The 22525-nt window shown below is 33.5% G+C and overlaps 1 pseudogene; it reads left to right on the plus strand.

Moving 5' to 3' along the window:
* LOC103563654 (sodium/hydrogen exchanger 2-like) overlaps positions 1-22158 on the plus strand; it is an 84263-nt pseudogene extending 62105 nt beyond the window's left edge.
* Positions 22159-22525: the final 367 nt, after the last annotated feature.

A 22525-nucleotide genomic window follows, 5' to 3' on the forward strand; every position in this document is an offset into this window, starting at 1 on the left:
AAAATTCCAATATTTTAAATGCTATATTTGCTTTATTTCTCATAAGCTGACTGTTTTATATCTCCAGTTATATTGGAGGTGCATAATATCAAGGTTAAGAAACAGGCTCTGGAATCAGACTACCTGAATTCAAATCCTAGCTCCACTCCTTAGCCTTATGGCTTTGAGAAAGTTATATGATCATGCTAGGCCTTAGATTCCTAGTTGTAAAATGCAGGTGGTAATACTATCAACTTCTGCTAGCCTCTGTGAGAAGTGCATGACATAATGTAGACAAAAAGCTTGGCATAGATCTGGCACATCATAAACTTTCAGTAAATGTTAGCTTTTACTGCTAATGATACTATTACTGCTGCTGCTACTATAAATACTAGTGCTATTACAATATGGTATAGTAAAACAAACATATGGATGCTCTTAGTACTACTACTAAGAATTAATACTCAATATTATTGCTATTGCTAGGATGAAACCTGAGAGATTTCTCTCATTCTTCTACTTCTGAATGTTTACATCTCCCTGCCTCACCCCAATTTACAAAGAAGGAGTAAAAATCACCACTGCCTTCAGCATTATTGTTCCAACTTCCCATCCTAAACCACACGTGTATATATCTTGCTAATGTCTGGACCAATTCCATTAAAGTATTGGCTGTGTCTTGGGGAATGTTGACTCCAGTAGGAAAGGATATACCATTTGTGTCTTTTCCTCAAACACTGGTGAAGGCTGGGTGACATCTGGTGAGCCAAACCACACTTGCAAAATGACTTTACCATTGGCTGCAGCTAACCTTTCTTCTCAGTTCAACACTTACATTTAAAAACGTAGTCCATTGGTGATGAAGTGAAATATACATGTGCAGCATACTTTTCATCCTGAAAACATCACAGCTTTGTTGCTAGTTAAACTGAGCTGTCTCTTTAATCTTACATTTTATAGTCTGCTTAGAAATTCAGTTTATAGGTTTATCATATTTTCTGGACATTTATATCTCTACCTTCCTCCTCCTCCACAGATAAACAGACTCATTGTAGATTTTTCTTTGAAGACTATGAAACTTACTCTAGCAATACTGAGGGGCACATTGGGGAAATTGCTTAGGGCTTTAAGGATGAATAATAAAGCTGGCCAGGGTATGCTTTATTATCCATTAAAATGTATTTAAGTTGTACATTAACACTGAAACCACCAGCTAAATGTCATTCAAGTTCATAGAAGGCAATTTCTAGTTTATTCTAAGCCCACAGGAAAATCTCTCTAGGGTTGTAAAATGTTTTTCATCTAAACATCTTTTTTAAATAAAATTGGACCAAAAGTTTACTTTGAGCCCATGCACTATGAAAAATAGCTGACAGAAAATAAAAGCAGGGATAATTGAAGAGGTTTTTCTATAAAACATTAAGACCCAACAAAAGCAAGCATTAGATACAAAGGCCAGGATTTCTATAGATTTATTTATTTTCTTTTAAAGATTGGCACCTGAGTTAACATCTGTTGGGAATCTTCTTTTTTTCTTCTTCTTCTTTTTCTCCCAAAGCCCGCCTGTACATAGTTGTGGATCCTTCTAGTTGTGGCATTGGGGATGCTGCCTCAGCATGGCCTGATGAACGGTGCCATGTCCGCACCCAGGATCTGAACCAGAGAAACCCTGGGTGCTGAAACGGAGCACACGGACTTAACCACTTGGCCATGGGGCGGCCCCTATAGGTTTGTATATATAGTTTTGTGTGAAAACTCAGGAGATGAAACGAATCTTGTTTCCAATACTATTTTATTTCTGAACTATAACGTGTAGATAATCTTTAACTCTAGTATGAGGAGAGAAGAGGAAGAAATCTTTACCATAATATAGACAATGAGATATCTTTAACTCCATAATCCTGGCATCACAATTTAGCTTAATACTGTGCCTAGTTATGCAGAGGAAACATGAGCTGGTCATAGGAGACCATGGTATTTTTTTCCGTTTGGCTTTAGCCATATAAAATGATATTTTTTTCAATCTGTTAAATTAGAAGTTTTCAGTAGTTGATGTGTCAGAGTATTCTAATTCTTGTTGGTTTGGGGACCACATACGATCAGTGATAAACCTGAAAAGTCAGCATCCTGGCAACATGTCAACATTACTGAAGTAATACACATAAATTGACTAAATGCAGTTTGACTGAAAGTATACTGGATGACTTTTCCATTTAGCCAAAATGATGATTTGGCTCCAAAGAAATATACTATCACTAGCTTTGAGTTCTGGTAATTTTCATATAGCGTAAGGATGATTAGAAATGTTATTATATATGTTAGGTATTGTTGGAACAGCTTAAATATTCAACAGTAGAGTAGTAGTTAAACTATTAGAAAAATAATGACATAAACATAGTGATATGTGGCTTTAGTTTTATTCTGAAGCGTTAATAATAATTTTCTCTGGATGGGTGGGATTACGGGTATAAAAGAGAATTAAAAGAGCTAAAGTTACCTAAAGAGTTTTTCAAAAGAAAATTGATAGAGCTGACATTTTCAGTGGATTTAGCTTTTATTTATTTTAAGTTAATTATGCCTGCTCTAATAATTTAACTATGTTTTCATTTTCTGGAACTGTGTAAAATATTTAAATTGAATTAAAATGTTTTTAAAAATAGAAAAATTGACCAAAATTCTTAATCATTTATAGAGGCTGCAAGATTACTCCCACGGCTCTCCAAATTGCCATATAGTCCAATGAAGACAATCTGGGATGTTTTTCCAAACGAATCAATTTTGGCTAAATTGTCTCTTGGCCAACTTATTTCAGCTCTAATTTTGTGTAAGGATTCCTGCTTTCAGCCCATCTGTTAAGGAAAACTGTATTCTGTTTCTGGTCTTGAAGTAAATTATCTGATAAACTCATTCATAGTAAGATTCAGAATGTAATCACTAGGAGTGAGATCTGTGGGACAAAGATTTAACCAGTGTCCTTCAAATAGTACTGTTACATGACCGAGCACTTACTTCTCTCATGGTTAAGATTAGTTTTTGAGACTATAGACAAGTGTGAGTAATAAAAAACTTTGGCTGAGACATGAGTTTCATAACTCTAGACTTTAGGTGGCAGGAGAAAAACCACTTTTCTTCAAAGCCTTAAACTATCTAGAGGCCTGGCTCATTAAAGATTAAAACCAGCACAGGTCACATTACTTAGGTTTTAGTTCGTTAGCTTGGGTCAGCTCTGTAGTATGTATAAGACTGAAGAGAAGTGTTATATACTGATTGTAGAGACTGCATTTGCAGAATATCCCAGATAATACACATGGGCCTAAGGAAAGGAGCTGTACTGCTTTCATTCTAAAAAACTGAGAAGAATCAAAAGGAAAAACCAAAACAAAATCAACTGCTTAAAGACAAGTCTCTCAAAGTAATTTTAGGAAGTACACATTTTAATAGTTTAGTTTAGGCTTTTAAATTATTCATCACAAATCCTTAGAATTCCAATGTAGTTTAACACTAATTTATTATAACGCATTTGTAACTTTTTCTTTCTGTTGATTAATTACTAAACTACTCTTCTTACTGGAAAATGTGGGAGTTCTTGTGCTGACTTTCCTTGTGAACAAATGTCATATGAATAGTCATGAGAAAAGACCAAGTTATTATAGCCTATGGAGGATTGAGGGGAGCAATCTGTTTCTCCCTTGTTTTTCTGCTGCCAGAGTTTTCCAGAAAGAAGCTCTTTATTGCAGCAATCATAGTTGTTATTCTTGTTACTGTTATTGTGCAGGTAAAAATCTATTAAAGTAGTACAATTTGAAATCTTCTACTTAGATGCAAATAAATGGGCCAATATTCTTTTTCAGGATCTTGAACTGAGGTAGTTTATATTTAGGAGAGACAATTATAGCATGTGAAATAATTTCTACCATAACTCAAACAGGACATATACAAAAGCTGAGATGGGGTTTATTTTTAAATCAATACAGGAATAGGAGAATGCGTCATTTATTTAAGTGGTTGACACCAATAGCTTTACAACAAATACTGCATTTTAGTGACTTGGAAAGATAAGGTTGAGGTTCAGAGCAGAAGAGGAAAGAAAATGCTTTAAGAATTTCATTCTAATTTTTCTCTTGAATTATTTCTTTGGCCTGTACATATCACTGTTTCTCTCTAATTGCTAATTCACTACACTTCAGTTCTATAAAGCTGGCCAAAAGAATCTTGGAAAAAATGTCTAAAAACCTATTCAGTAACTAAATGAGATAGTTGTTCAAATTTTGGCCAAATTTTTTAAACTAGGATAATGATTTTGGATATTTGTGTGTGTGTGTGTGTGTGTGCGCGGTGGGATAATATAAGCAAGAATATATGAATTTGGCAGACTTCCCTTTAAACAAAATAATTATTTCTTTTAAATGGGTGAGATGATTTCTTAAGTTTTAAATATATTTTCTTTGTTTTGTAAATGACTGAGTCTACTTTATTGTCTTCTCATTTAAAAATTCATTAATTGTATTAAATCAGCCCAAAATCAAATTATGTTTTCATCTAAGCTGACCTTCAGTTTAATATATGTGTCAGGTAGCAAAATTTTACTTCAAAATGCAAAGTAATTTTAAAGAATTAACTTCCAATTCCTATATCTTTTAGAATTCTTAATATCTCTGATAATTTATCAATAACACTCATATTGTCCTTTAATTTTACATTTCTCCCAAGTATTCAAATGCATATTACTCCTAGAGACTTCATCATTTGACATTTACATTTCCCATTGTTTCAAATAATGCTGTAATCTATTTAAGACTCTGACTGGAGAGTTTGGGTGAAGTTAGGTGTTTGGGGAGTTGTTGGACAATTGCAATTGAAGAGAGAGTGTACAGTAGAGAACTTCTCATGTCATTCCAGCACCATCTAGTGGTTAGAATATTTGCAGCAATGTTCTTTTTGTATATGAATTAAAACCCATTGGGAAGAAAAGTATAAAATTACAATATTACATTCTACTTATCGGCGATTAGTAAAGTTGCTGTGATGTGCTTCAGGAAGATTAGTGCCTGGTCCACCATCAGTAGAACATGTCTTATAAATTTTTTTCTGTGATATAGTGGAAATGCTCTGTAGTCACTTGGCCATTTTCCCCTGTCTTCTTGAGGGGAAAAAAGGATTGGAGTTAAAATCACAATACCTGGGTGCTAATCACAACTTTATTCCTAATGAGATTTCTAATCTCGAACATGTTACTGATTACTCGGTATCCTTTTTTGTAGAACTAGGGTACAGGACCAATCTTTCAGGGTTGTTTTGTTATAAAGATCAAATAGAAATATAAGTTTAAAAGCACTTTATGTTTGTAAGGTATATTGTTACTATTATTATGACCAAGGGCACTTAAGAGACTTTTCACATACTGTCTCCACCTGTCAATTCCACTTAACTACAATTTGGATTCTGTCCTCACTGTCCCATCAAAATTGTTCTTGCCAAAGGCTCTGCGGGCCTCCATATTGCCAAGTTAGGTTGAATTCTTTTGTCCTAATATTATGAAACTTGTCAGCAGAGTTTCATACAGTAGACTGCTCTCTCTTTCTAGCAATACTTTCTTTTTTGCTTTTCTTGACATCATACCCTCCTAGTACTTCTGCCTTTCTGGACATTTCATAGTCTTCTTTGCAAGCTGATCCTCCTTTATTAAGCCTCTAAATGTGAGAGTTCTCCAGAATTAGGTCCTGAATATTCTGTTCTCACTACATTTTTTTCATTAGGTGATTATATTTATTCTCATGGCTTCAAAGGCAATACAAATCTGATGACTTCCAAATGTTTACCTCTAGTCCAGATATCTACTCTGAAGTCTAGCTGTGTATATTCAACTATTACTTCATAATTCCACTTGTATGTCTCACAGGAACTTCACAGCCAATATGTCCACAAAGGACAAATCTTATCCTCATCTGTTCTTCTCCTTCCATCTGAGTCAATGGCACTGACATCTACCCAGTTACTAAAGCAAGAAATACAGGATACATCTTTGATTATTTACTTTTTAAATCCCTCACATCAAACCTTGTGTTTCTAACTCCAAAATATATCTTCAAACCATGTATTTGATTTTTAGAAAGACGTTACCAGATAGAATGAATTGTATTAATATGTTTTGATTCACAACACACTAGAATCATTGGCCCATACATGTTATTGATTGATTGATTGATTTTATACTTTTAATAACTGTGAATCCAGCACTCAACCTGAGAAAGGGAAAGTTAACAATAACCTATGCAATGCACGCCCATCCTGTTTCCTTGCCTCTCCCTCTCTCAGGTAACTGATATCCTGAATGTATTTTTTACCATTCTCTTGCCTTTTAAAAAGTAGTTTTTGAAATCACATATTACCCACATAGACACATGCACATAAATAATATATTGATTTGTTTAAATTTTTTTTAACTTTATAAAAGTGGATGTGTGTGTGTGTATGTTTATATTTTGCATGCAGCCTTTTGGAATGTTGCCTGATAACATTATATTAGTAATATTTATTCATATAGTTGTGAGTAGTAACCCCTTATTTTCACTGCTCTGCAATATTGTATTTTATGGTTATACACCGATTTATTTATGCACTGTCATTTCAATTGATTTTTTTTCTCTTTTCTTTTTTGCTTTTACAAATGTTGTTGCCATGAATTTTCTTGTATGTGTCTCCTTGTGGAATCTCTATGCTATTCTCTATTCCTATTGCCATCCTCTTAGTCTAAGGTACTATCATCTGTTTCCTGAACTGCCTTAAAATTTTCCCTATTTTCCTTTCCTCCTTCAATCTATTATTCCCACAGGACCAAAACCAATTTTTTAAAAGGACAAACTTTGCTACTTACCTTCCAAAAATACTTCTATTGCTTGTTTCTGAACTTTTAGTAAAATCCCAGAAACTTAGCATGGTTATAAGCTGCAACAAATATGGTTCACTTGTACTTTTGAAACCTCATGTTTTGGGGCCATTCTCTTTCTTGTCCACTGTGTTTTAACAGCCTGTTTAACTTCTTCAAATGTGACAAACTTTTTCTTATCTTGGGGCTTTCAAACATGTTATTTCCTCTCCCTAAAACACCATCTTCTAAGTTGCTTGCATGTCTGGCTTCCTCTTATCTTTTAATTCTCAGCAGATATACAACCTCCTCAGAGAAGCCTTCTGAGAACGCTCTATTTACATGGATTCCCACTCCTTTGTTGTTCTGTATCATTTCACCGTGGATTTTTTCCTTTGTTAAAAAAACAAAGTTCGACTGAGTCAATTTCAGATAGCTGATTGGTTTTATTTTACAACACAAAATTCAATTGAATAAATTTTAGAGATATTATTGGCTTTATTCAATGATTCATGAACCAGGCAGTATCCAATCTAGCAGATAGAAAGGGGCTCCAAGGAGCTATACAAAATGAAAGACTTTTACAGGCAGAGGGGAGCAAGAACAAAGAAGTGACTAGGCAAAAAAGCACACTGGTTATTGCAAGGTTTCCTACTGCACAGTTATTGCAAGAGGATGGCACGGGTCTATCTGACAGATTACCTAACTAGTGCTGATCAGGTGATTCTTTTTTTTTTCTTTTTTCTGCGGACGATTCACCCTGAGCTAACATCTGTCCCAATATTCCTCTAGTTTTTAGTATGTGGGCCAGCACAGCATGGCCACTAACAGAGTGGTGTAGGTCTGTCCTGGGAACCAGGCTGGGCTGCCGATGTGGAATGTGCTGAACTTAACCACTAGGCCACGGGGGCGGGCCCTGATTAGGCTCTTCTTGATTGACCAGTTTAAGATTCCGTTTTTGGGAGAGCTGAAACTGTAATTAAGTCTCTGCTGATGTGGGGTGTAGCATAAGCATTCCCATTTGGGGTTTATTGTCTTGTTTTTAACACTTTCATAGAATGTATTACTATATCTATCTACCTATTATTTACCTGTCTTTCTATTTAACTTTCTATGGATCCATCTATTAATCATTTAGTTATTTTCTTTTCCACTTGTGTGATGTTTGTCTCCTCTACTATGTTATTAGTCCCATAAATGCAGGAAATATGTGTGGTTTATTCACCACTATGTAATCAGAGTCTAGTATAATATTTGCTCCAATGAAATGTGCAATAAACATCTGTGAAAAAAAGAAATAAATGAATAAATAGTAAATAAAAGTTAATTTGGAGTATGGATATGAATTATGAACATATATAAATCTTTGAAATCAAGGCCATGTTTTTTTTTTTTAAACCGCGGCCTTGATTTATTCAATGCTTCATTTAACCAGATATGCTAGTTACTACAGAGATTCAGCCACATGGCATAAAATTTTGTCTCTTGACGGTATTTTACTTCTTCAAATTGACAGAGTATAATAGTACAAAATACATAAACTGAGCTAAATGGGGAGATGTCACCGAGTCTGGTTGGTTTGACATCTTTCTTTCAGAAGCATTAATTTTGATCTATCCCTAGTAGACTGAGTGGAATGAATTAAGATAAGTGAGGGTGGAGAGTAGTGTGGATGGGTTTAAAAATGCAAATATGGAGTCACCCTTTTAAAAAAGACCAGGTCATTAGGCAGACCCGCTCACACTGGGAAGCTTTTTGCTCGTGATAAGCACTGTTAAAAGGATGTAGTTCTATCCCATGAAAGCATTGTATCATAATTTTTCAAATGTCAGAATAAATTTAGTGGGAGCTCACAACTCAAATGTCGCCTAAAAAGCAAGAATTACACAAAATTACATATGGAAACCCTGTAAGTAGGATGATCCCCTGACTTTTGGTAATTCAGATGCATTTACAAAAAACTGCATAGTTCCAAATTGGTAAAGAATCTCTGTGGAAACATGCTCTTTTGGTGTGTTAAAGAAATCAGGGCCACAATAAGGCATTTCTGTCATTTAAAAGTGCCAAAGAGCTGATGAAGAGCTAGGACACCTCTGAATTTCTTTTAAGTTTCAACTTTAACGTTAATGGAAATTATTATCTGCTTCTTTCCACATTTATGAAATAAGGTGAAAATGGCAACTTTATGGGAATGCATTTTCGAAGTCTTTTGAAAATGACAAAGTAGTGTGAAAGCTCACTTGAAAGCAGTAGGTTTTATTGTTTGTTTACAGCCATTTTTTTCCATATTCCACCTCAGGTTTTTGACTTTGGTTGATAGCTTTCTTTCTTAAAGCCCTTGTTCCCACATGTAAACTCTAGGACAAATCTCCACTCCTCTTTTACTTTTCATTCAACCATAGTTTGGTTTAAAAAACCAAAGGAAAACTTAATATTTTGGACAATTTCTAACTCTCCATTTTCTCTCCTCCTTACTTTACCATTTTAGTTTCACTCTTGCTTTCTCTTCTCTCTGTCTATAGAAGATGAACAAACAAACATCACTCACCCTTGCTGTTAGATCATTTAATGGTATTTTTAAATATGCATGCATTCGAAGTCTACAAAACTAATATTCCAATTACTATATTTCCAATTTAGGGCACTGTTATGTCAGGTCCAGGCAGGTAGAATCAGGTGTTAAGTGAATTTAGACTATGTAGTCAATCTGTTTAATTAAGGATTTAAGAATAAATATAAATTCAGACTCTCAAAATGACATAACTAGGCAAATTTCTCTAATAGTGAATATGTGGAATTCGTTATCCCTATCCTTCTCATGGCTTTAAATTCAGAGTGTCTACCCAAGGGAAAAATCCGAGCTTGTGGACCAGATCTGGTAGAAATAGCAATAATCTGCTAGATAAGAGCTGTTTATACAGGTTTTTTCCTATCCTCTGCTCTTATAAACATAACTGTAATTCAAACGATCCTATGTGACTGTGATCTAAAAGACAGATTGTAAGATTAATACTCAATCTTTATCAGACATAGTGGCCAATCAGTGCTCTCCATAGTCCAATTTTCAGTTTTAACTAGACCACGCATTTGCATAACACTGTGCAAAGTGCTTTCACATTTATTATTTCACTTTCTCACTCATATTACTTACATTAATGTTGTTGATGTAGCCAACAAATGTTTATTGAATGACTACTATATGCCAGGTAGCATTCAGAATGCTTGGAATACAACAGTAAGCAAAGTACACACTGATTTTTGACTTCTTTAAGCTTATTACCTAATCAGCATAATTTATTTTAAAGGTTAAATATGAGACTTCTGACACATTTGATTTTCTCTCATATTATTACTAGTAGCACTGGCAATATGTTCATTTTTCCAGAAGATCAGGCAATGAGATAACCACATCAAAAAACATAGCGGGGCTACCTCTCAGCACAAAAATCTAAGAACACGATTTAAACTGCTAACCTCTCTCATCCCAGAGGACACTCAAAAATTTAAGACTTGTGCATATATGAAGATGTTTTATTTTAATCATTTTGACTTCTAACTAGTTTAACTACTTTACTCTACTTTAGGAAAATTTTTGGAACTTCAAATGTGATTTCTCATTCGTGAATTGATGTTGCAATATAATAGAAGAGCGATTTAGAATTATGCAATCTGAGCTAAAGAGTTATTCATCTTTAAAACTTACTTTATTGACATTAAGAATCTTTTAACTTGTTTTCAGGTTTCTTATCTCTAAAATGAGGGGTTTCTTAATGTGATCACTATTAGCTTTTTGTTAGAACAATTCTTTATTCTTTGGCATCCCTGATCCCTGCCCACTAAATGCCAGTAGTAAGTGACAGTCATTGTGACAACCAAAAATTCCCCCTCCCCATATTTTAAGAATGACTGAGAACTACCTTATCATCTCAGATTCCATTCACTCCTAAAATTCCTATAACCCAAAAAAAGGGAAATCTCCAAAGAGCAACTTGGCTTACAGTAGCCATCCACGGGAACTCCTTCAAATTTCCAACATACCCGCATCTGCTCCTATCCTTTCTTCTTCTTACAACAGAGCTAGGAGCTCCTATCTCAAGTTATGCTCTGCAACCTATTCTTTTCTTATTTAAAAAAATTTTTATTGAGTTAATGATAAGTTACAATCTTGTGAAATTTCAGTTGTACATTATTGTTTGTCAGTCATGTTGTAGGTGCACCCCTTTACCCTTTGTGCCCACCCCCACCCCACCTTTTCCCTGGTAGCCACTAATCTGTTCTCTTTGTCTACATTTTAAAATTTCTCATATAAATGGAGTCATACAGAGATTGTTCTTCTCTATCAGGCTTATTTCACTTGACATTTCCCTCAAGGTCCATCCATGTTGTTGCAAATGGGACGATTTTGTTCTTTTTTAATCTATTCTTTTCTTGTCTTGCATTATCAATCATTTGTTTTCTCTCACATATATTCACACTCTTCTTCTCAGCTAGATCCTTGATCTTTCCCATCAACTTTAAACAGGCTTGAGTTACTCCTGTTTAAAACACAATACAATTAAACTAAAGTATACTTTCCCTTGACCTCATAGCCTTTGTTGTTCTCTCCTCTCTTGTTAAGGTTACTAATGGGCATTTTCCATCCTCATTTCACTTGAGCTTTCAGCAAGATTTCACTTGAGTTAAACTCCCACCTTCTTGAAATATTCTGTTTCTTGTGTTTTGTGACAACTCACTTTCTGATTTTCCTCTTACCTCCTGATTCCTCTTTCTCTGTCTCTTTTGTAGGCTTACTCTCATTGTTACATCACTAAATATCTGACTTCCTCCAAGATTCCTCTGGGCCCCTTTCTCTTCTCATTCTTTACTCTTTCCCTGATGATCTCATCCATACCTACATACAGCTTCATTTACTGACTCTACACATATGACTTACAAATTTAGATCTCCAGTCTAAATATCTCCTTTGAATTCTAGAACATATAGTCAACTGTTTTCTTGATATCCTCACTTAGATATCTTACAGGAATCTTAAGCTTTTTATGTCTGAAATTTAACTTTTAATTTTTCCTGTTAATCTGATTTCTACTTTTAGCTGAGTATTAATATCCTCTACCGCTTTTGCTCAAGCATGAAATCTTATCATCATTTTTTATACCTCCCTCTCATCACACTGCTCTCCCTTCATGTCTACTTGTTCACCACATCTGTTTCTCTATATCTCCTCTGCCAACATCTTTGTCTAAGCTCTTACCAACTCTTACTTGGAATGCTAAAATGCTCTCCAAAACATTCTTCTCATATCCATTAAGGCTCATTTTCTACACTTCTTTCACACTACAGCTAAAGTGATCTTTGTAAAGCCTGAATCTGGTCAGGCCATTTCATTAATCTTGGAAAAAAGTAAAAAAATAGTTAACCCAGCTTGAAAAGCTTTGCATTATCTAACTCCAGCCTATCTCTCTAGTCTTAACAATAATATGATTTCACTACAATCTACAGCCCAACCACACAGGGTTTTCAGTTTCTCTAATGTGCCAGGCCTTCTCCTACCTTAGGGACCTTATCAATGATATTTCTTCCTCAGCCTGGAATGCTTCTTTCCCCTTCATGTAGTTACTGTCTACTCATCTTTCAGATCTTAGCTTAGGTGTCACATCCTTAGAAAAACTTCCTCACCCTTCAGTTTAAAATGCGTTACTTTGCGTCAGATGGAGAAAGACAAATACCGTATGATTTCACTCGTATGTGGAAGACAAATTAAAGAAACACATATATACAGAGAACGGATTGGTGGTTACTAGAAGGGAAGGGAATGGGCGAGGGCAAAAAGGGTAAAGGGAGTTATTTGTACCATGATGGATAAAAACTAGACTTTTGGTGGCGAACATGATGTAGTCTATACAGAAGTTGAAATACAATGATATACATCTGAAATTTATATAATGTTATAACCAATGTTACCTCAATAAATAAATAAATAAATAAAATTTTGTCATAAACCAGCTTCATTTCCTTCAGAACACTTATCTCAGGTTGTAACTGTTCATTCATTAGTTCAATTATTCGACTAACGGCTCTCTCCCTGAGATATTACATACACTGTAAGCTCTGTAGGGCTACAGGCCCTTTTGACTTTACCTCCCCATTGTAACTCTGGTGTCTAATACAGAATCTGGCGCATAACGCATGCTCAATGAATATTGTGGCACAACTTAATGAATAATTATTAATATAGAATGTTTACTTCTTTTATTATGCCTCAAGACAATATTAAAGTAACATGACAAGAGGACTGTAATCTCATTCTTAATGGATAATGAATAAGGACAAAATGATGTGCCTGAGATAATTGGCAGAAATTGAAATGAAAGTCTCTTGCAGCATGTTGGCTCTGTGATTAGACTACTGCTTTCTATTTTTAAAATATGATGCTAAATATTTTTTATAGGTTTTATTAGATGACCTAGGTTTTTGTATACAGTATGTATCTTGATATTTGGGAGAGAAAATCCCAGCACTTCTCTCTGGTGCTAGTCCAATGATCTTTCTGAATTTTAAGACCATGTTCTAAATTCCGATCATGGTCACATTTAGACAAGTGCGCATGCACACACAGAGACAGACACACATACATGCACACACCAGAGAAATATTCAAGTGCTAACATCATATGAAAGGAATGTGGTATTTTTGTTCCTCATTTTGTAGGGGATGAATATCTGTCCTCTTGTTAACTTATTAGATGTGACAAAAAGAAGAGAGATGTCTCCAACTGTGAGTGAACAAATTCTCACTTTGGGTGAGATGTCTATATATCATCTTGGTGATGTTGTTGACTGAAACTAACCCTTATATGTTAGGCCTTTACATGTTAGGTCTTTTATATTTGGATTTCTCTCCAAATAAAAGGAGACATTCATTTTATGACTTCTGAATACATATTTGTTATTTTGTGCCCATCTATAATTTGAAAATCAAGAAATCAGTTCTTTCAGTAAGGGGTAAGAGCAATGAAAATCTGGATCCTAGCCTTTGTTCTATTACTACCCAGCTTCCCACATTATGTTTTTTTTTAAGGGAATTTTTTTTTTGAGATTGTCACTTGAGCTAACATCTGTTGCCAATCTTCTTTTCTTCTTCTTCTTCTTCTCCCCCAAGCCCCCCCAGTACATAGTTGTATATTCTAGTTGTAAGTCCTTCTCTTTGTGGTATGTGGACGCCTCCTCAGCATGGCTTGATCAGTGGTGCCATGTCTGCATCCAGGATCCAAACTGGCGAAACCCCGGGTGGCTGAAGTGGAGCGCGCTACCTTAACCACTTGGCCATGAGGCCAGACCCTCTAAATTATCTTAGGAAAGTCTTTGTGGCCTTGGTTTCCTAATCAGTAAATTAAAAGGGCTGTTTATGTGATCTCTGAGGGACTATCCAGGTTGAATAATTTTGAATTATGAATGTTTTTAGTCCAAATTATGATTATGAGTGTTTTGGGTTTCTTTATCATACTAATTCTTAACACTAGAATGAATTTGTAAATGTGAACTCTATATCACTTGGTTTTATCTTGTTATGGAAATAGAATTTGAATTGTTGTTTATCCCAAGCAGGCTGCTATAAAATATAACAGAAATATGGAAATATAGAAAATATTAAAAGTAATTTAAGATACTCTTAGATTTATTAATATTGAAAAAATCTGGGAATTTTAATCAAAGAGAAGAAGAGCACTTAGTGTTCATTTTGCTTCTAATTTCAATGTGGCACAGTTCATGATTTTCTGGTATACATTTTCTACACATATAATGGCTTTCTTCATGTAAAACACATAAGTCATTAATATTATGATCTAAGGATGTGTACATACAAGCATGACTAATTCAACTTACAGTCTTTTCTTCAAATTTTAATACTTGATTACTCTAATTGTAAAAAGAAATATGTTGGGATTTTATTATAAATGAATGACATTTTTAGGTTATTTTAGGGGAAATTCATGTTTTTGCTGTCTTATTCCTACCATATGAATGACTTTTAATGACCACATAATATATATTATATTGATAAGAAATAATTTATTTAACCAATATATAGGACCAAATCAAGCTTTATATTCTTTTTTGAACTTTATATTTTAAAAATGTCAAGGATACAGAATTTCAAAGATAGTTCAATGAATACACATGTGCCCTTTACCTGGATTCATTATTACCTTTTCCACCTTTGCTTTACCACTCTCTGTCTACATATTCACATGTTATAATTATCATTTACTGAGTCATTTGAGACTAAGTTGCAAACATCCTGACTATTCACTGCTAAATACTTCAGCATGTATTAATATTTCCTAAGGAAAAGGACATTCTAGTACATAATCACAACTATTTATCAAATTCAGAAAGTTTAAAATTGATACAATAGTGTTATCTAATATAATTCCATATTCAAAATTTTGCCAAATGTCCCAGCAATGATTTTTATAGCATTTTTTCCTCCTGATCTAAGATCATACATTGCATTTAGTTGTCATATCTTTTTAATTGCCTTTAATCTAAAACTGTTTTTCAGCTTTTTGTTGTCTTTAATGGCACTGGCATTTTTAAAAATTTGTTTTGTTTTGTAGAATATCACTAAAATCGGATTTATTATTTCCTCATAGATATATTTAGGCTATGCATTTTTTGTGATGTTATGTCAAATTAAACATTTAATCTTAGTATTTAAAGCCCTTTGTCAACTACCCCCTCTTCGCCATCCTTGACCCAGATCTACCCAACTTGCTTTTTCCTAAATCTCTTACAGAGTTCCTTATTTTCTTCCATACATTTTATTCATGATGCTCCCATTACATAGAACGACATTTTTTTCACACATACCCCCATTTCTTCAGGACCAGCTCACGGTGCATATTTTCATATAAGCCTTCTCTAACTCCACTTTTTCCTATTTATTTCCTAAATTTGAATTTTCTTGTAGTATTTATACACATACTCATGCCAAATTTGAACTCTACTGTCAATGCACATGCTTTGATCTCTATCCACTTCTTTGTCTTGCCTCTCCAATTTGGTCCTAAGTCCTTTGAGGACAGGGGCCATGTCTTTTACATCTTTTGTTTCCTTCACTGTACAAAGTTCAGATCTTTGATAGGTGAATGAATCTGTCATATGATACCAATTGATATGCGCATTTTCAATTTTAAATAGAATGTCTCTAGTGCTCACACTTTAGATTTATCCCACTAGAGTCAATCAAGCCAAGGGAAACAAAGACTATGAAGAAAACCTCTTGCACCAAAGATAGAAATATTAGCTAAGCTGTAATAAATTAGGCATTGTATATAATTAGGAAGGATATCATCATGAGTATTTTCTTATTTAACAAGCCATGTCTATGTAATTAAAACGCAATGGAGGGCTCAATATATATTTAATGTATTTGAGAAATATACAGAATAATTCTGATTAATTCAGGATCCTAAATGTGAATCCTCTTTTATCTAAATTATACAGATTGGCTCTCATTATTCTCTGAAATGATGATAGAAATATTTAAATTTCCCTTGGTCTAATAATATATATATATATATGGCAATATTAAGATAAGAAGCATGCTAAATATTTAGGATTTTATATGTATTTATTAATGATAATATCTTTCAGAATTTGAATGGAGAATAAACTTTTAATTACAAGATTATCATAAAAATGTTGTAAGTTTGTGTATACAGGAAAAGTCAGTTCAATTATCATTAGATGATAGCATACTCAAGAAAATTCTCAAAGTCACTTCATATCCATTAGGGCGGCTATTAAAAAAAATAGAAAATAACAAGTATTGGCAAAGATGTGCTGAAATTGATACCTTTATAATTGTTGTTTAGGATGTAAAATGGTGCAGCCACTGTGGAAGATGATGCGATGATTCCTCCAAAAAGTTAAACATAGAATTACCATGTGATTCAGCAATTCCACTTCTGGGTATATATCCAAAGAAGTGAAAATAGAGACTGGAAGAGATATTTGAATACCCTTGTTCAAAGCATCATTGTTTACAGTAGACAAAGTGTGGAATGACCTAACTGGCCATTAGCAGATGAATAGATAAACAAAATGTAGTATACGCATACAACAAAGTAGTAATCAGCCTTAAAAAGGAAAGAAATTCTAACACGTGCTACAACATGGATGAACCACTAGGACATTGTGCTAAGTGAAATAGGCCAGTTACAACAAGACAAATACTGTATGATTCCGTTTATATGAGGTACCTAAAATAAGCAAATTCATAGAGACAGAAAGTAGAATTGTGGTTTCTGAGGTCTAGGGGAAGGTGAAAATCAGGAGTTATTGTTTAATGGGTACAGTTTCAGTCGGGGAAGACAAAGCAGTTCTTGAGATAGATGGTGGTGATGGTTGCACAAAACTGTGAATATATTTAATACCACAGGATTGTACATTTAAAAATGGTTAAAAAGGGAGAAAAAAGAAAAATCTCAAAGCCCATTTGAAATGCTTGTATGAAACAGCATAATTCTGATGCCTGGTCTCAGTCATCAAAGTTAATTTGATTTGCCATTTTCCTTGCATAATGAGTAAGTAATTTAAGTTAAATTTCAATCTATTGAAATTCTATCTATATCTTTATTAAAGCCATTTTTGAGCATGTACTATCAACACTGTATATACACTTATTTGGTTGTATATAGAGTCTACAATGGTATGGATAAGAAAATGTTTTAGCACTCATGAACACAACTCTCCTTGGAAATATTTTTGCTTATATATCTACTAGTCTAGATATGCAAGTATATTTTTAAATACTGAGATAAATGGATTTAAGAGTAAAAATTCCCTGAATGCCTGGATTTGCTACCCTTAAAGCTGAGAGTTCTGCTTTTCAATGTGCCTTTCTACACTCCTCACTCACCACCCCACCCTCAATTAGCCTTTCAGAGCATCGTTATAATGCATCTATTTTTTGATACTTCAGCTTTCATGAATGTGTTTGTGGAATTCATATATTTACGTGTTGAATCCTTATAAGGAATCCAGATATATATGTATATATTTTTTGCAGGCACAACCATGAAACAACCATGTTAATCACATCCTCAGCACCTCTGGATCAAGACTGTATGGATAATACTCAAGAAATATTGACCACAAATCTTTATAAAATCAGGAGAGTGGTAAGATTTTTTCAGTACATATTATTTTATTAGTCACACAAATAAAATAAATCTAGTTACTTTTCTTTTTATCATTCCAAATGAATCTTGCTCCCCATATATGTCACAGAAATATTGTCAGGGTAAATGAAATGACATCAGTGTTTCAGTCACATTCAGACTTGTTAGTCATAGAAAAGTACTTTAACATTTTCTATTTAATAGATAGTGCAGTGCATTACATGATGCCCAAGCGTCCTGAAAGATGATGACATTTTCTTAAATATACTTTTTTTTTACAGTAAACTCTAAGCTACTTAGAAAATTACAAAAATTGGGTATTTCATTTATTAATTTATTTTTGCTAGAAAACTGCCAAATTCTTAAAAGTTTAGATTATGATAAAATAGACCAAATACATCTAGATTGAAGAGTATGTAATATTTATTTGATAATTCAGAAATATGGGCATTCCTAAGCTCATTAAAATCCTGTCTTTCTCTCTTCCTCACCGAAAAAAAAAATTTGCACATGAACAGGTACAATCTCATTTTGAAATTTAAAAGTTTACTTTCATGTTAGAAATGGTTTGATTTAAACTCGCATATTTTTAGGTCATTGCTTTTAAGACAATTTTTGCCTGTGTACATTTTGTAACCCTGGATAAATAAACGTAATGGAAATGCCAGTTAACATAAATGTCAAAAGCATTCTGTTTGGTAGCATGCTGGATGGCAGAGTTACTGTGTGATGGAGAGGCTTAGAGAATAGAGCTCAATAGATATGAAAATTACTTTGAGCTCTTGAAAGAAAAGCTGGAAAGCAATTACAGCAATAAATATCTAATAATAATAGATAAATATTACATTTTAATGCCAATTTACATGTGATCCAAATTATTTTCTCAAAATGGTATAACAATACAATATCCTTGTTCCCTAGGTTTATCATTTATAAGTACTACTTCTTACATTAGAGTGTGAAGTAGTTATAACGTTCAAAGTGTTGTGAATGAATATGACTACATTCTGCATTGTCACTCTTTCTAAAGAATTGTATATAGTTTTGTTTTTTAAACTTAAATATCTGGCTAAAATAAAAGGCAGGGTCCTGGGGGAAGATGGAGAAACAATTATCTAAGTGAGGGAAAATAGGGCCTATGGCATCTTTATGGTCTCTGTTGCAGATGAATAAACACTTCTTTCTGGTGACTTAGATTTCAAACTCTCTGAAGGTACAGATGATTTCTGTAGATCATATCCAACTTCAGAAATCTGTGATACTACAAATAGTGATTTGAACAGATTTACCATCTTTCAAAATAGAGCTTGAGGCTATAGATTAATAAAGGCAGTTAATTTTTTTATGTGCCATGCACTGCTAAAATATGCCATGCTAATACTTACATGGGTTATTTTAGTTATACCTCATAATACTCTATGAAGTTAGTAGCATTATTATTTCCATTAAAACACTGAGAAAATTGTTTAGAGAGGTTATGCAACTTTCCCATGGTGGTACAGTTAGTAAGCAGGAAAACTAAAACTTATGCCTAAGTTGTTTGATTTCAGTCATTATTGCAAAGCAACCCTCAACCAAGTTGTTCTTTTACAGTTCAAATACTTCCATAGGACTTTCATAGGTAGTAGGCAAGGTTGCTTTCTAGTCTACTTGGGCAGATGAACGCATCTGTTTATTAAAATTTATTATTATTTTTTCAAACATAAAAAAGTGTAAAAAATATAATGAATCTTTACATATCTATCACCCAAGTTAAAAAGTTATCAGGATTTGCAATTTTAGCTCATCCATTCCTCACTCCCACTTACTTTTTATTCTGGAGTAATTTTAAGGCATATCTTGGACATATTATCATTTCACCCACAAATACTTCAATATGCTAACAGATAAAATGTAACCACGATATCATTATCACATCCCCAAATTAACAATAATTGCTGAATGTTATTTAAAAAACAGTATATTTCACTTTCCCTTATTGTCTCAAAAAAATATGTTTATGTTTTGTTTGTTTGAAACAAGATCCAATCAAGGTCATGTGTTTGTGTTAGATTAATAGATCTCTTTTAATCTCTAACAGGTTCACTCTGCCCCTTTGACAAGCGACTCATTTGTTTAAGAAAGTGTGTAATTTGTCCTGTAGAACTTCTAAGTCTCTGGATTTGGTTGACTGTATCTTTGTGATATTTTTTAACATGTTCCTTCTAATCTCCCGATCTCCATTAAGTCAATAGATTTAGAGGTTGAGTTAGATTCACTCTTAATTATTTTAGCAAAAGTACTTCATAGGTGATGCTCTTTACTTCATATAGTATTAAAATAGAATGAATATAATTTCCTTAAATTGATCAGTGGGTTCAAGATTTGTCAGCCTGATCCATTCATTGAAAAATTCCCCAATCAACTTTGATGATTGTTGCCAAGGTTCTTAATTTCATTAGAAGTTGAAAAAAGATAAATTTCTAATGTATCAGTCCTTCTGTATTTATTACCTGAAATTCTTCTATAAAGAGAAATTAATTCATCAACTATTGGTAAACCTTGAAGTTTCTTTATAGGAAAAGCAGGATACATGCCTTATTTTTTCATTTTACTACTATATTGTTTATTTATTGTAATATATTTATTAATATATTTTACCATAAGGAGTTGGTGTGCTAGCAACCTCCAAATGTGACTAGTGAGGTTTATGTATCTTTATGAATAGATAGATTTGTATGTATTTGATGTATTTTGTGTTTGATATATATTTGATGTGTTACAGTTTTTAATCTTATTGACACTTAATATTTAAATAGCCCCATCATTGGCCAGTGGATACTGTTTAAAGTTGGCCTTTGTGTGTTTTTAACATGACTCCAGTCATCTTAGATAGCTTCCTGGCTGTCTGGTATGATAAGATATCTAAGGATCATCTGATATATTCCTGATTCAGACTTTGAAGCAGCTATTTCTCCAAGCTTCTAGTTCTTTGTAGTGATAATGGCATTTACAGATCACAATCTGAGCATCGTTGATACACGTATGGCATTACTTTTAGACTTTTTTGGTAGATAAAGCGAGGAAATTTTATATATATAGTTTTTAAAAGGGAAAAAAGTCCCGATATCTTACAGATATTTCTACTTAAAATATTATAGGAATTCTATCTAACTCTGATTTTATATTTGTATCTATTTTCTCTTAGACTGAAATATATGCCTGTGTGTGTATGTAATGTTTTAAACTTATGGATCGATATTGTTACTGACAAGACTACTAAATGCAATATAACATTTCTTTACAATTTTTTAGTCTTTAGGACATATCCATTAGATAAGCACAATGAAAACACTGTTTTCAAGTCACTTGAAATTATTTTTCAGCTGGTTATGTCATGAACTTGATAAATAGCTGAGATTATTTTGCTCAGCTTGTTTTTCAAAACAGATTTATTAAGGTATGTATGACATACAGTAGACTGCACATATTTAAGGTATACAATTTAATAGGGTTTGACTATGGATACTTTCAAGTACATGCACCACAATCAAGATAAGGAACACATTCACCACTCCCAAGAGTTTCTTTGTTCCCTTTTGAAACCCTTCCTCCTGCTTCTCTCTGCAAACTCTATTCAAAGGCAACCAAATGATCTGCCTTCTGTCTCTATATATTAATTTGCATATCCTAGAATGTTATGTAAATGGAATTACATTTTATATACGTTTTTATTGCCTGGCTTCTTTCACTAAACATAATTATTTTGAGATTCTTCCACATTATAGACGGTATTGATAGTTCATTCCTTCCTATTACAGGACTCTATTGTATCAATATACCACAATTTGTTTATTTATTCACATGTTGATGGATATTTGGGTTGTTTTCACTTATTGGCTGTTACAAATACGGCTACAATAAACATCTGTGTACAAGTGTTTGTATGGACATAAGCTTTAATTTATCTTTGATAAATATCTTGAAGTGGAATTGTGTGGTAGGTTTATGTTTACATTTTTAGGAAACTGCCAAACTATTTCCCAAAGTGGTTGGAACACTTAACATTTCCACCAGCAATACAGGCATACCTAGGAGATATTGCAGGTTTCAGTTCCAGACCACTGCAATAAAGCGAACATTGCAATAAAGAGAGTCACATAAATTTTTTAGTTTCTCAGTGCATGTAAAAGTTATATTTACACCATACTGTATTTTATTGTGTGCAATAGCACTATGTCTAAAAGATCTACATGCTTTAATTAAAAAATATTTTCTTGCTAAAAACTGCTAACCATCGTCTATCATCTGAGCCTTCAGTGAGTTGCAGTCTTTTTGCTGGTGGAGGGTCTTGCCTCTATGTTGATGGCTGCTGACTGAAAGGGTGATGGTTGCTGAAGGTTGGGGTGGCTGTGGCAGTTTCTTAAAACAAGACAACAGTAAAGTTTGCAGCATCAATTGACTCTTCCTTTCATGAATGATTTTTCTGTAGCGTGCAATGCTGTTTGACAGCATTT

The sequence above is a fragment of the Equus przewalskii genome, chromosome X, assembly GCF_037783145.1.
Source record: "Equus przewalskii isolate Varuska chromosome X, EquPr2, whole genome shotgun sequence".
Classification (NCBI taxonomy): domain Eukaryota; kingdom Metazoa; phylum Chordata; class Mammalia; order Perissodactyla; family Equidae; genus Equus; species Equus przewalskii.